This window comes from Schistocerca piceifrons, chromosome 1 (assembly GCF_021461385.2).
Source record: "Schistocerca piceifrons isolate TAMUIC-IGC-003096 chromosome 1, iqSchPice1.1, whole genome shotgun sequence".
Classification (NCBI taxonomy): Eukaryota; Metazoa; Arthropoda; class Insecta; order Orthoptera; family Acrididae; genus Schistocerca; species Schistocerca piceifrons.
The window spans coordinates 929,656,068-929,670,778 of NC_060138.1; positions in this window are offsets into that span (position 1 = coordinate 929,656,068).

Below are 14,711 nucleotides of genomic sequence, written 5' to 3' on the forward strand. Positions count from 1 at the left end.
TTACTTACAATATCCCTTTAATGCAGTTTGTGGAATTTGATCAGCACTGTTACTTTCAATGATTAAAGATGTGTCATCTGCAAATAAAACTGAATGACACTCAATATTAAGTGGCAGATCATTTATGTAAAACAAAAACAGAATGGAACCTAAGACAGAACCTTGGGGTACTCCATGTGAAATGGTTTTCTATTTTGAAGTATAAGTTACTGTCTCTGATGTTATAACCATTCTTTGTATTCGGTTTTTTAGATAGGATTTAAACCATTCTAATACTGTGCCCCTAATTCCATACTATTCCAGTTTACAGAGTAGCAAGGAGTGATTAACACTATCAAAGGCCTTTGATAAGTGACAAAAAATTCCTGTGGTATGCAGTGAGTTTTCTAGAGACGAGCTAATTTTACCAACAAAATTATTTATAGCAGATACTATGGTTTTGCCTTTTTGAAATCGATACCGATTTTTTTTATTTTAAATTCATCTGTGAAATTTTGGATTTGCATGGTTACTACCTTTTCAAATATTTTTGATAGTGATGGAATAAGAGAGACTGGGTGATAGTTTCCCATATGTACTTTTGTGCAACTTGTGAATAGTGGCTTAACTACTGCATACTTCAGTGTGTCAGGAAAATGATCTTCTCGAAGGGACTGGTTAACTATTGCAGTTAGTGGCTGCACAATTATTTTGGTGACTGTTTTTAACACTTTTGTTGGTATCCCATCCCATCCTGCTGATGTTTTACTTTTTAATGCTGGTCTTACATTTTCTATATATTTTACAGTAATTTTGGTAAATGTATTGAAATATTCACTGTCAAATTGCTCACTGTTGAAGAACTTTACCTTGTGTGGGTACTCTGCTATATTGACATTAGATTTACATTTATAAAGAATTCATTAAGTAATTCATAAATTTGAGCAGGATTTACAATAGTTTTATCCTCTATCTTAATTACAGAAATATAATGGCCTCTACCTGTGGCACCTGTTTCAACTTTGATCACTGATCACAAAGCCTTTGATTTGTTTTCATTATCCAATATAAATCTATTATTTGCCAATTCTTTGGCTGCCTTTACAACATTTTAAAAAATATTTTTGTGATCTTCACATAGGCAACAAAATCAGGACTTTTGTTACCTTTTACTTCCCAATGTATCTGTCTTTTTCTTGCACTTTAGATTTTTCATTCGTTCAGTAATCCACATTACTTTATTTCGTACTTTTTTGTGATGTACAGTAAGGGGGACGCAGGAGGAGCTGGCCACTGTTCACGAACAGCTGAACGTGTTGATGGTCGCCGTCAGCCGTCTTCAGGCTGCTGCCTCGGAGTGTAGCGGCAGTGGGGAGACTGGTGCGTCGCATGGTACACCCAGGTGTTACATGCTTCGCCCTCAGTCCCTGCTGTTGAGACATCTTCATGGGTACCAGGCATGGTTGGGCCATCCTCTCCCCAAGGAAAGTGGCGGGTTCAACGGCGTTTGCGTCGCACAAGGCGGAAAGTCAATGTGGAGGCTGGCCGTGTGGCATCGCCTGCTCTGCCTGTGAGTGGACATGTGGCCACTCCTCCAGCAAGGTCCGAGCAGGCACGCGGGGGGAAGGGGTTTATTAGTCATTGGGAGCTCCAACGTTTGGCGGGTGATGGAGCCACTTAGGGAAATAGCGGAAAGGTTGGTAGAAAAATGCCAGTATTCACTCTGCCAGCTTGCCGGGTGGTCTCATCTGAGATGTAGCCCTGCTGGCGGCGATAGAGAGCACTGGGTGCACACGACTACAAGTTGTTGTTCATGTCAGCGCCAATGACTCCTGCCATCTGGGTTCAGAGGTCATCATCAGTTCATACAGGCGGTTGGCGGAGTTGGTGAAGGCGGAAAGCCTCACTCGCAGGGTGGAATCTGAGCTAACTATTTGGAGTATCGTTCCCAGAACCGATCACGGTCCTCTGGTTTGGAGCCGAGTGGTAGGATTAAACCAGAGGCTCAGACGATTCTGCAGAGATCTGGGGTGCAAATTTTTCGACCACCGCTATCGGGTGGAGAAATCTAGAGTCCCCCTGAATAGGTCAGGCGTGCACTACACACAGGAAGCGGCTACAGTGTAGAGGAGTACGTGTGGAGTGCACATGTGGGTTTTTTAGGTTAGAGAATTCTCTCCCTAGGCCTGACAAGATGCCTTCTGAGATGCGACAAGGTAACAGTAGGCAAAACGCAACAGGGAATGACAATATTAATGTGGTAATAGTAAACTGCAGAAGCGTCTATAGAAAGGTCCCAGAACTGCTCTCATTAATAAACAGTTACAATGCCCACATAGTACGATGGACGGAAAGTTGGCTGAAACCAGATGAAAATAGTAATTAAATTCTAAACCCAGATTTGAATGTATACTGCAGAGACAGGCTGGGCAGTGAGGAGGGAGGCGTGTTAATAGCGATAAAAAGTGCAATAGTATCGAAGGAAAATGACGGAGATCCGAAATATGAAATAATTTGGGTGAAGCTCACGGATAAAGCAGGCTCAAACATGATAATTGGATGTCTCTATGGGCCCCCTGGCTCAAAAGCTGTTGTGGCAGAACATCTGAAGGAAAACTTGGCAAATATTTCGAGTAGATTTCCCGACCATGTTATAGTTTTGAGTGAAGATATTAATTTAACAGATATAGACTGGGAGACTCAAACATTTATAACAGGTGGCAGGGACAAGGGATCCAGAGAAACTTTTTTTAAGTGAATTATGTGAAAACTACCTTGAGCAATTAACAGAGAACCGATTGGTGGCGATAACATTTTAGACTCTCTGGTGACATACAGACCCAAACTATTTGAAACAGTTAATGCAGAACAGGGAATCAGTGATCATAAAGCGGTTACAGCATCAGTGATTTCAACTGTAAATAGAAATATTAAAAAAGGTAGGAAGATTTTTCTGTTTAGCAAAAGTGACAAAAAGCAGATTTCAGAGTACTTGATGGCTCAACAGAAAAGTTTTATCTCAAGTACAGATATTGTTGAGGATCAATGGACAAAGTTCAAAACCATCGTACAATAAGCATTAGATGAGTATGTGCCAAACAAGATCGTAAGAGATGGAAAAGATCCACTGTGGTACAACAACCGAGTTAGAAAACTGCTGCAGAAGCAAAGAGAACTTCACAGCAAATGTAAATATAGCCAAAGCTTTGCAGACAAACAAAAATTATGCGAAGCGAAATGTAGTGTGAGGAGGGGTATGCGAGAGGCGTTCAATGTATTCGAGAGTAAAGTTCTATGTACTGACTTGGCAGAAAATCCTAAGCAATTTTGGTCTTATGTCAAAGCGGTAGGTGGATCAAAACAAAATGTCCAGACACTTTGTGACCAAAATGGTACTGAAACAGAGGATGACAGACTAAAGGCCGAAATACTAAATGTCTTTTTCCAAAGCTGTTTCACAGAGGAAGACTGCACTTTCGTTCCCTCTCTAGATTGTCGCACAAATGACAAAATGGTAGATATCGAAATAGACGACAGAGGGATAGAGAAACAATTAAAATCTCTCAAAAGGGGAAAGGCCGCTGGACCTGATGGGATTTTACACAGAGCATGCGAAGGAACTTCCCCCCTTCTTGCAGCGGTGTACCATAGGTCTCTAGAAGAGCTTAGCGTTCCAAAGGATTGGAAAAGGGCACAGGTCATCCTCGTTTTCAAGAAGGGACGTAGAACAGATGTGCAGAACTATAGACCTATATCTCTAACGTCGATCAGTTGTAGAATTCTGGAACACGTATTATGTTCGAGTATAATGAATTTTCTGGAAGCTAGAAATCTACTCTGTAGGAATCAGCATTGGTTTCGAAAAAGACTATCGTGTGAAACCGAGCTTACGCTATTCGTCCACGAGACTCAGAGGGCCGTAGACACAGGTTCCCAGGTAGATGCCGTGTTTCTTGACTTCCGCAAGGCGTTCGATACCGTTCCCCACAGTCGTTTATTGAACAAAGTAAGAGCATATGGACTATCAGACCAATTGTGTGATTGGATTGAAAAGTTCCTAGATAACAGATCGCAGCAAGTCATTCTCAATGGAGAGAAGTCTTCCGAAGTAAGAGTGATTTCAGGTGTGCCGCAGAGGAGTGTCGTAGGACCGTTGCTATTCACAATGTACATAAATGACCTTGTGGATAACATCGGAAGTTTACTAAGGCTTTTGCGGATCATGCTGTGGTATATCGAGAGGTTGCAACAATGGAAAATTGTACTGAAATGCAGGAGGATCTGCCACGAATTGACGCACAGAGCAGGGAATGGCAATTGAATCTCAATGCAGATAAGTGTAATGTGCTGCGAATACATAGAAAGAAAGCAGTGCGCTTCGTTACAGGATTATTTAGTAATCGCAAAAGCGTTACGGAGATGATAGATAAACTCCATCGGAAGACTTTGCAGGAGAGACGCTCAGTAGCTCGGTACGGGCTTTTGTTGAAGTTTCGAGAACATACCTTCACTGAGGAGTCAAGCAGTATATTGCTACCTCCTACGTATATCTCGCGAAGAGATCATGAGGATAAAATCAGAGAGATTAGAGCTCACACAGAGGCATACAGAGAATCTTTCTTTCACGAACAATACGAGACTGGAATAGAAGGGAGAACCATTAGAGGTACTCAAAGTACCCTCCTCCACACACCGTCAGGTGGATTGCGGAGTATGGATGTAGATGTAGATGTAGATATTATGACCTATAGCCCACTCCACCTTATTTAATCTGTGATAGAATAATTCATATTTTGTTTGCTGAACTGGCGTTTGGTGCAGGTTTCTTTTCCAGCAAGGTTCTATTGTTTTTGGTCGCTTCATAAACAGAGTGGAATGATCAGGAAGTCCTAAATCTAAACAAAATTTATTTGCCTCATTATTAGCGTAATTGGTTAAAACATTATCTATACATGTTGCAGACATTTCATGTACTCGAGTAAAATGAGTGAAATTTGCGCTGAAACCCTATATTTTAAACATATCAATAAATTTTGTTGAGTTATTGACTTGCTGGTTAGATCTATGTTGAGATCAGCGGTTATTATGAATCTTTTCTTAGTTTCTTTTTGAAGTTTTCGCAATACACACTGGAATTTCGACAAAAAATGTTTATTTCTACGCCTGTAATTCTATACACAGATAAAATTACAATTTGTTGCCCTAACTCTACGCAGCAGCTTTCAAATATACGTCTTCATTAAGGGAATCCACATCGAGTCTTGTTCTACATTCCATTGAGCTTTCCACAAGTATGCACGATCCTTCTCAAGTTAAATTACTCCTACAGAAGCTGCTGGTAACATCAAAATTATTAAAGTTATTTAAGATTTTGATACTATCCTTTGCAAGCTATTGTTCATTCAAGCATACAACCTTGATATTTGGTATTTTTGGCAAAATGATTTGCAGGTCGTTAAGTTTTGTTTCTCTGCCATTTGTGTAGTTTAAACTTAACCCATTTATGTTCAAGTGTATTACGAACGTATTGTTAATTTTTTGAATATTCCTAATGTCATCTATCTTGAAATGCTGTTTGTGTATCTTCATTTCAACTTTGTTATTAATTTTTCCGCCCTCATCTCTGCATACTAGTTTCGCTTACTAAGTATGATCTTGCATATATCGCTATACATATTGCTGAGTGTTGTCGATCCTAGCCTGTTTAGATGCAGTCCATCTTGGCCTACACATTTATCATTGATAAATTTATTCGAATTCATGAAAACTGCCCCAAGTCTGTTGCACTGCTCTCTGATGCGATTGTTTATACTGCCTATGTATTTATCACTTACCGATCTTCTGTGCAGGATACTACTAATAATTAACTTTGATGCTGGGTGCACGTTTTCCGCCGTCCTGATTAGATTTCTTGCTTCGTTTACCATCTCTTCTTCACTGCTGTTTTGCAGCGAGGTCGTCCCTACATGGATGAATGCACCTTAGTAGTATTCGTTGCGATACCAGCGGGAATGCATTTTGTTTAGTTGTCTGCATGTTCTTGAGGTGACTATTTAATTAATTAATACCTATCCCTGGACGGACGTCAATTTTAGTATTCGGCACTGTAACGTTTTTTACTAGTAACTCACCAATTATTAAGAAGTCATTTCTGGTGCTTTGTTTGCCACGTTCTTGGTGCTTCCTTCCTTTGTTTTTGTACGTGACTGCAACCCACTCACATTTATTTCTAGGTTCGACATAATTTGTATTTCTTTCTACATGATTTTTCTCATTATCATCACTTTTTCAGTTTGCACACCACTTTTAACACATTTGAGTTTGACAGTTTTTTGGCCAATTTCCTTCACTGATCCACTGTTTCCACGGATCCATAAACGTTTTTCATTTAATAGTTTCTCATTTTCCTTCTTCAAGATTACAATTTCTTTTCTGAGAGTCTCAATGCCTCTATTCAGTAATTTGATAATTTCGTCTTTTGAATTTACCATGTTGAGAAAATCTTCACGTTCAGCACTTACACAGTTACGACATGACTACCTGATCTCGTCATTTACTAACTTCAGATTCACATTCACACACTTTTCGTGTAACCAGAACTAACATTTCACACAGAACAGAGGTAGAATAGAATAGAATCTTTATTTGCCTTTCAGTATGTTTTCCATACAACTGGCATCGTCAGTGTGTTCAATACATTTTTTTTTTAAATTACAATAATTATTATTGTACATAATTGTGCCTGTGCAGAGCAAGCAGATACGCATGCTAAAGTAATATTGATAATACAACAATTATTCATTAACGATAGTAATAATAATAATAATAACAATAAATCCCGTGGAGGCCCGGGAAAAGACTAGGCCTCCGGTATGTTCTGCCAGTCGTAAAAGGCGACGAAAAGAACAAACCACTAATAGGGCTAACACCCCTTTTAGTGTGATTAGTTGGTTCAGGACAGAACTAATGAAGCCTCGGATAAGCACTGTCATGGTTGAGGACGACGATTGAACCCTATGCCTGTCCACAATGATAAGGACACTGCTAGCCACACGGAAAATGATTTAAATCCAAATGGAGGTGTTTTGCAGGATATGCTTCCTGCAACCACCCTAGAAGGAAAACAAAGACATAGGATGAGATGGTCAGATGAAGTTAACTGCCACCTTATGTTCTGTTATTACCAAGCAACAAACTTAGGAACCAACACAACTGGATACAGATCACAAGTATACACAACATTTATTACCAGATACCCAGAATTATAATTTTTAACAGAACAACGACTAGCTGAACAGATCCGAGTAATAATCAAAAATAACAGGATACCCTAGTCAGAATTAGAAAACGTCAAACAACAAGTACAACAAATACTGGAACGAAATAATGTGCAGTCAGAAGAAGAAGAAAATACAATAATGGATTCAAACATCCCAGAGCAAACAAACCAAGAACGACACACATCAATTAATCAATCAGAGGGAAACGAAATCTTAAGACAGCCACCAAAGCAAGTACAAATAGAACACGAAGTGACACACATGTTACATATAGAAAAAAAATTTCAGCTGACATATATAGAATATAAAGACACAAATACAGACATTAGACCATTCTTGCATAGACCACCAAATAACCCACAAGTAGAAACAACAATAACAACTATCAACACAATCATACACAACAAAATAAATGAAAATACTACTATGGAAGAGCTACAACTACTGGTTTATATAGGAGCACTCACTACACTAAATATACACACCAGGCAGAGATCAGAACCAACCAACACACAGAAAATCCCACAAAACCAGCATGGCAACACAGGCTACAAATTAGAATAGAAAAATTGAGAAAAGACATCAGACAGCTAACACAATTTATAAGAAATGAAATATCAGACAAAAAACGAAAAAGATTAGGTAAAATCTCACAACAAGAAGCGATAGAGCAATTAGATGAAAGAAGCAGAAATTACAAGCATTGGCCAAACGACTTAGAAGATACAAAAAAAGTAAAAACAGAAGGTAACAAAACCAAACATTCAACACAAACCAATAGAAATTTTACGAGACAGTAGATAACACACGATAGGGAGCAATTGACAGGAATGGGGGAAAGAAACACAGTAGAAGAAGAATGGGTAGCTTTGAGGGATGAAGTAGTGAAGGCAGCAGAGGATCAAGTAGGTAAAAAGACGAGGGCTAGTAGAAATCCTTGGGTAACCGAAGAAATATTGAATTTAATTGATGAAAGGAGAAAATATAAAAATGCAGTAAATGAAGTGGGCAAAAACGAATACAAACGTCTCAAAAATGAGATCGACAGGAAGTGCAAAATGGCTAAGCAGGTATGGCTAGAGGACAAATGTAAGGATGTAGAGGTTTATCTCACTAGGGGTAAGATAGATACTGTCTACAGGAAAATTAAAGAGACCTTTGGAGATAAGAGAACCACTTGTATGAACATCAAGAGCTCGGAAGGAAACCCAGTTCTAAGCAAAGAAGGGAAAGCAGAAAGGTGGAAGGAGTATATAGAGGGTCTATATAAGGGCGATGTACTTAGGACAATATTACGAAAAGGGAAGAGGATGTAGATGAAGATGAAATGGGAGATACGATACTGCGTGAAGAGTTTGACAGAGCACTGAAAGACCTGAGTCGGAACAAGGCCCCCGGAGTAGACAACATTCCATTGGAACTACTGACGGCCTTGGGAGAGCCAGTCCTGACAAAACTCTACCACCTGGTGAGCAAGATGTATGAAACAGGCGAAATACCCTCAGACGTCAAGAAGAATATAATAATTCAAATCCCAAAGAAAGCTGGTGTTGACAGATGTGAGAATTACCGAACAATCAGTTTAATAAGCCACAGCTGCAAAATACTAACACGAATTCTTTACAGACGAATGGAAATACTAGTAGAAGCCAACCTCGGGGAAGATCAGTTTGGATTCCGTAGAAATACTGGAACATGTGAGGCAATACTGACCTTACGACTTATCTTAGAAGAAAGATTAAGGAAAGGCAAACCTACGTTTCTAGCATTTGTAGACTTAGAGAAAGCTTTTGACAATGTTGACTGGAATACTCTCTTTCAAATTCTAAAGGTGGCAGGGGTAAAATACAGGGAGTGAAAAGCTATTTACAATTTGTACAGAAACCAGATGGCAGTTATAGGAGTTGAGGGACATGAAAGGGAAGCAGTGGTTGGGAAGGGAGTAAGACAGGGTTGTAGCCTCCCCCGAAGTTATTCAATCTGTATATTGAGCAAGCAGTAAAGGAAACAAAAGAAAAATTCGGAGTAGGTATTAAAATACATGGAGAAGAAATAAAAACTTTGAGGTCCACCGATGACATTGTAATTCTGTCAGAGACAGCAAAGGACTTCGAAGAGCGGTTGAACGGAATGGATGGTGTCTTGAAGGGAGGATATAAGATGAACATCAACAAAAGCAAAACGAGGATAATGGAATGTAGTCGAATTAAGTCGGGTGATGTTGAGGATATTAGATTAGGAAATGAGACACTCAAAGTAGTAAAGGAGTTTTGCTATTTAGGGAGCAAAATAACTGATGATGGTCGAAGTAGAGAGGATATAAAATTTAGACTGGCAATAGCAAGGAAAGCGTTTCTGAAGAAGAGAAATTTGTTAACATCGAGTATAGATGTAAGTGTCAGGAAGTCATTTCTGAAAGTATTTGTATGGAGTGTAGCCATGTATGGAAGCTAAACATGGACGGTAAATAGTTTGGACAAGAAGAGAATAGAAGCTTTCGAAATGTGGTGCTACAGAAGAATGCTGAAGATTAGATGGGTAGATCACATAACTAATGAGGAGGTACTGAATAGGATTGGGGAGAAGAGGAGTTTGTGGCACAACTTGACCAAAAGAAGGGATCGGTTGGTAGGACATGTTCTGAGGCATCAAGGGATCACCAATTCAGTATTCGAGGGCAACGTGGAGGGTAAAAATCGTAGGGGGAGACCAAGAGATGAATACACTAAGCAGATGCAGAAGGATGTAGGTTGCAGTAGGTACTGGGAGATGAAGAAGCTTGCACAGGATAGAGTAGCATGGAGAGCTGCATCAAACCAGTCTCAGGACTGAAGACCACAACAACAACAACAGATAACACACACATTAAAATAGACAATCCACCAAACATAACAGACATGGAACACTTCTGGAGCGACATATGGTCAAACCCGGTACAACATAACAGGCATGCACGGTGGATACAAGCAGAAACAGACACATACAAGATGATACCAGAAATGCCTGAAGTGATAATTTTGCAACATGAAGTCACCCAAGCAATTAATTCTATGCACAATTGGAAAGTCCATGGAAAAGATAAAATAGCAAATTTCTGGCTAAAGAACTTCACCTCAACACATTCACATCTAACTAAATTATTTAACAGTTACATTGCAGACCCATACACATTCCCTGATACACTTACACATGGAATAACTTATCTCAAACCTAAAGATCAAGCAGACACAGCAAACCCAGCAAAATATCGCCCCATAACATGCCTACCAACAATATACAAAATATTAACTTCAATCATTCCACAGAAATTAATGACACATACAACACAGAACAAAATTATAAATGAAGAACAAAAATGCTGTTGCAAAGGAGCACGAGGATGTAAAGAGCAACTGATAATAGACACAGTGTTGACATATCAAGCTAAAACTAAACAAAGGTCGCTACACTATATATACATTGATTACCAAAAAGCTTTTGATAGTGTACCCCACTCATGGTTACTACAAATATTGGAAATATACAAAGTAGATCCTTAATTGATACAGTTCCTAAACATAGCAATGAAAAATTGGAAAACCACACTTAATATCCAAACAAATTCAAATAATATCACATCACAGCCAATACAGATTAAGCGTGGAATATACCAAGGAGACTCATTAAGTCCATTCTGGTTCTTCGTTGCTCTGAACGCACTATCCAACATGCTAAACAATACAAATTATGGATACAATATTACTGGAACATACCAAAACAAAATCACACATTTGATAGCAAATGATGATCTAGAACTACTGGCAGCAACAAATCAACAACTCAACCAATTACTAAAGTTAACAGAAGTATTCAGCAATGATATAAATATGGCTTTTGGAACAGACAAATGTAAGAAAAATAGCATAGTCAAGGGAAAACACTAAACAAGAAGATTACATATTGGATAACCACAGCGACTGCATAGAAGCGATGGAAAAAACAGATGCCTCTAAATATCTAGGATACAGACAAAAAATAGGAATACATAATACAAATATTAAAGAAGAACTAAAAGAAAAATACAGACAAAGACTAACAAAAATACTGAAAACAGAATTGACAGCAAGAAACAAGACAAAAGCTATAAATACTTATGCTATACCAATATTGACCTACGCATTTGGAGTAGTGAAATGGAGTAACACAGACCCAGAAGCACTCAATACACTTGCACGTTCACAATGCCACAAATATAGAATACATCACATACATTCAGTAACAGGAAGATTCACATTAAGCAGAAAGGAAGGAGGAAGGGGATTTATCGACATAAAAAACCTACATTATGGACAGGTAGACAATTTTAGAGAATTCTTTATAGAATGAGCAGAAACTAGCAAAATACACAAAGAAATCACTCATATAAATACGTCGGCTACACCACTGCAATTTCATAACCACTTCTACAGCCCTTCACATCACATAACATCAACAGATACGAAGAAATTAAATTGGAAAAAGAAAACACTACATGGCATATACCTGTATCATCTAACACAGCCACACATCGATCAAGACGCATCCAACACATGGCTAAGAAAAGGCAATATATACAGTGAAACGGAAGGATTCATGATTGCAATACAGGATCAAACAATAAACACCAGATATTACACCAAGCATATTATTAAAGACCCCAATACCACATCAGATAAATGCAGACTTTGCAGACAACATATAGAAACAGTACACCACATCGCAGGCGGATGTACAATACTAACAAATACAGAATATCCCAGAAGACATGACAATGTAGCAAAAATAATACATTAACAACTTGCCATACAACATAAGCTAATAAAACAACATGTTCCCACATACAAGTATGCACCACAAAATGTTCTGGAGAATTATGAATACAAATTATACTGGAACAGAACCATTATAACAGATAAAACAACACCATATAACAAACCTGACATCATACTCACCAATAAAAAGAAGAAATTAACACAACTAATCGAAATATCCATACCCAATACAACAAATATACAGAAGACAACAGGAGAAAAAATTGAAAAATACATCCAATTGGCTAAGGAAGTCAAGGACATGTGGCATCAGGATAAAGTTGACATTATACCAATTATACTATCAACTACAGGAGTCATACCACACAATATCCACCAGTACATCAACGCAATAGAGCTACATCCAAACGTATATATACAATTACAGAAATCTGTAATTATTGATACATGTTCAATTACCCAAAAGTTCCTGACTGCAATGTTACATATACCGTACAGTTAAAAGGAAGTCACACTTGATCAAGGTCTGCGTCAGTTTCCATTTTTAACCAGACATAACGTCTGAGAAAGGAAAAATAATAATAATACAACATAACAGTTAAATATACAATAGTATCAAGATATGTTTATGGTACATCTTATGTATCCATGTAAAAAGTCATTGTTGGTACAGTACTGTCACAAACATATAGGTATAATTCATTTCGCAGTTTTTTGTATCATGTAACATATCTCTTTTGTGTCACTGTTTAGAATTTCATCAAGTGAGTAATATGGCGTACATTTGAGCCACACTTTTACTGTTTCCTTAGTTATTCATTGGTAGTTCGCTCACAGCTTTTGGGAGTTTGTTATAAAATTTCAAGCTAAGGTGTTTATGGCTCTTTTGTGTTAATGTCAGCCTTGTGTATTGTAGGTCTATGTTACTATTATTTCAAGTATTATGAACATGCACTTCAGATCTTAAGTTAAAGTTCTTTACATTCTATTTAGCATATATTAAACAAATATAAATGTATATACTAGGTATTGTCATTATCTTCAGTTCTTTAAAATGATTTTTGCAACTTTTTCTTGGTGCTAGTCCTAAAATGCACCTGACTGCTTTCCAATGCCACCTGAAGATGGTACTTGAACCCACTGAGTTACCCCAAAGAAGTACCCTGTATTGTAGTTGTGAATGGAAAAAAGCAAAGTATGTGAAGATAGCAGATTTTTACTGATAACGTTACTCACCTTGTGTAATAGAAAGAGAGTTCAAGCAAGTTTGCCACACAGATAATTTGTGTGTTCCCCTCATGTAAGTTTTTGATCTATATGTAAACCTAGTAACTTGACATTTTTTGTATTCTGTTCAATTGGTTTCAGGGTGAAGTAATTTTCTTCAGTTTTCAATTTGTTTATTGATAAAAGGTTGGCTCTGCATCAGTCACTGCTCATTTCAGTTACTACTTTGTTGTATTCTATGACTCTTGCAGATTTTCTCCCTCTGTTATTAGTGTCATGTCATCAGCATACAGTACATTGTTGCATGGCATATAATTTGAGAAGTCATTGATGTAAACAATGAACAGGAAAGGGCCAAGCACTGAGTCTTTTGGAATTCCTCTCTTTATTTTCATGGATGTTGACTTTTGATAGTTTATTTTTACTAATTGTACTCTATTGCTTAAGTATGATTGAAAAAATTGGAATGGTTATCTACAATACCATAATGTTCTAGTTTTTTTATCATTATTTCGTATGTGACTGAGTCAAAGGCTTTTGTTGAATATAACAGTGTAGCACAAGTGAGTTTCTTGTTTTCATATCCTTCATATATATTAGGCATTAAACTGTTTTGGTTGTAAATAGTTCAGATCGAAAGCCAAACCGGTTCTTACTCAATAATTTATTACTTTCAAAATAATTTTAAATTTGGATATGTATGCAGTTTTCTATTACTTTTGATATAATGGGAACTATTGATATAGGTCTACAATTGTCTGGCATTTTTCTGTCACCTTTCTTATAGATTGGGAGTGTAACTGTCATTTTCAGACATTCAGGGAATACTCCTTCTTCAAGTATGTGATTCATCAGACATGTTAGTGGCATTACGATTGCAGTGGCTATGTGTTTAACATACTGTTACTAAGCCCGTAGTAGTCGTCATTTTTTGAGTTTTTAATTTTTTTTGTAGATTTGATAATGTGGCCAGAGGTGATTTTTGACCAAGAGAATTTCTTGGTTGCTGGTGCTTGTTGTTTAAGAAGGGTTACAGCAGCTGAAATATTATCACAATTATTTTTACCAAAAGAAGAAGAAGAAGAAGAATGAGAGCTGGCACAATTTATAAAATACAGTAGAGCGTCGATTATCCGAAGTAATTAGGGGATATGGGTGTTCGGAAAACTGGTTTGTTCGGATAATCAAACTGTACATCTTTATTTGCCAAAAAGAAGTACTGTACAGTAAATTTATTCATAAAAACAGGCATCTCTTTTAGTATTACAAAGTAACATACAAAGGCAACTTCAGTTGGAATATATAGTATGTGGCACAGTTTATCAAACAAAAATATATACATATTACATATGCATTTTGCATGAACAATACACACAGTATACAAAATTAATGTTTAAAGAAAATCCTTTATTTTGGTCTGTCTAAGCAAGCCTAC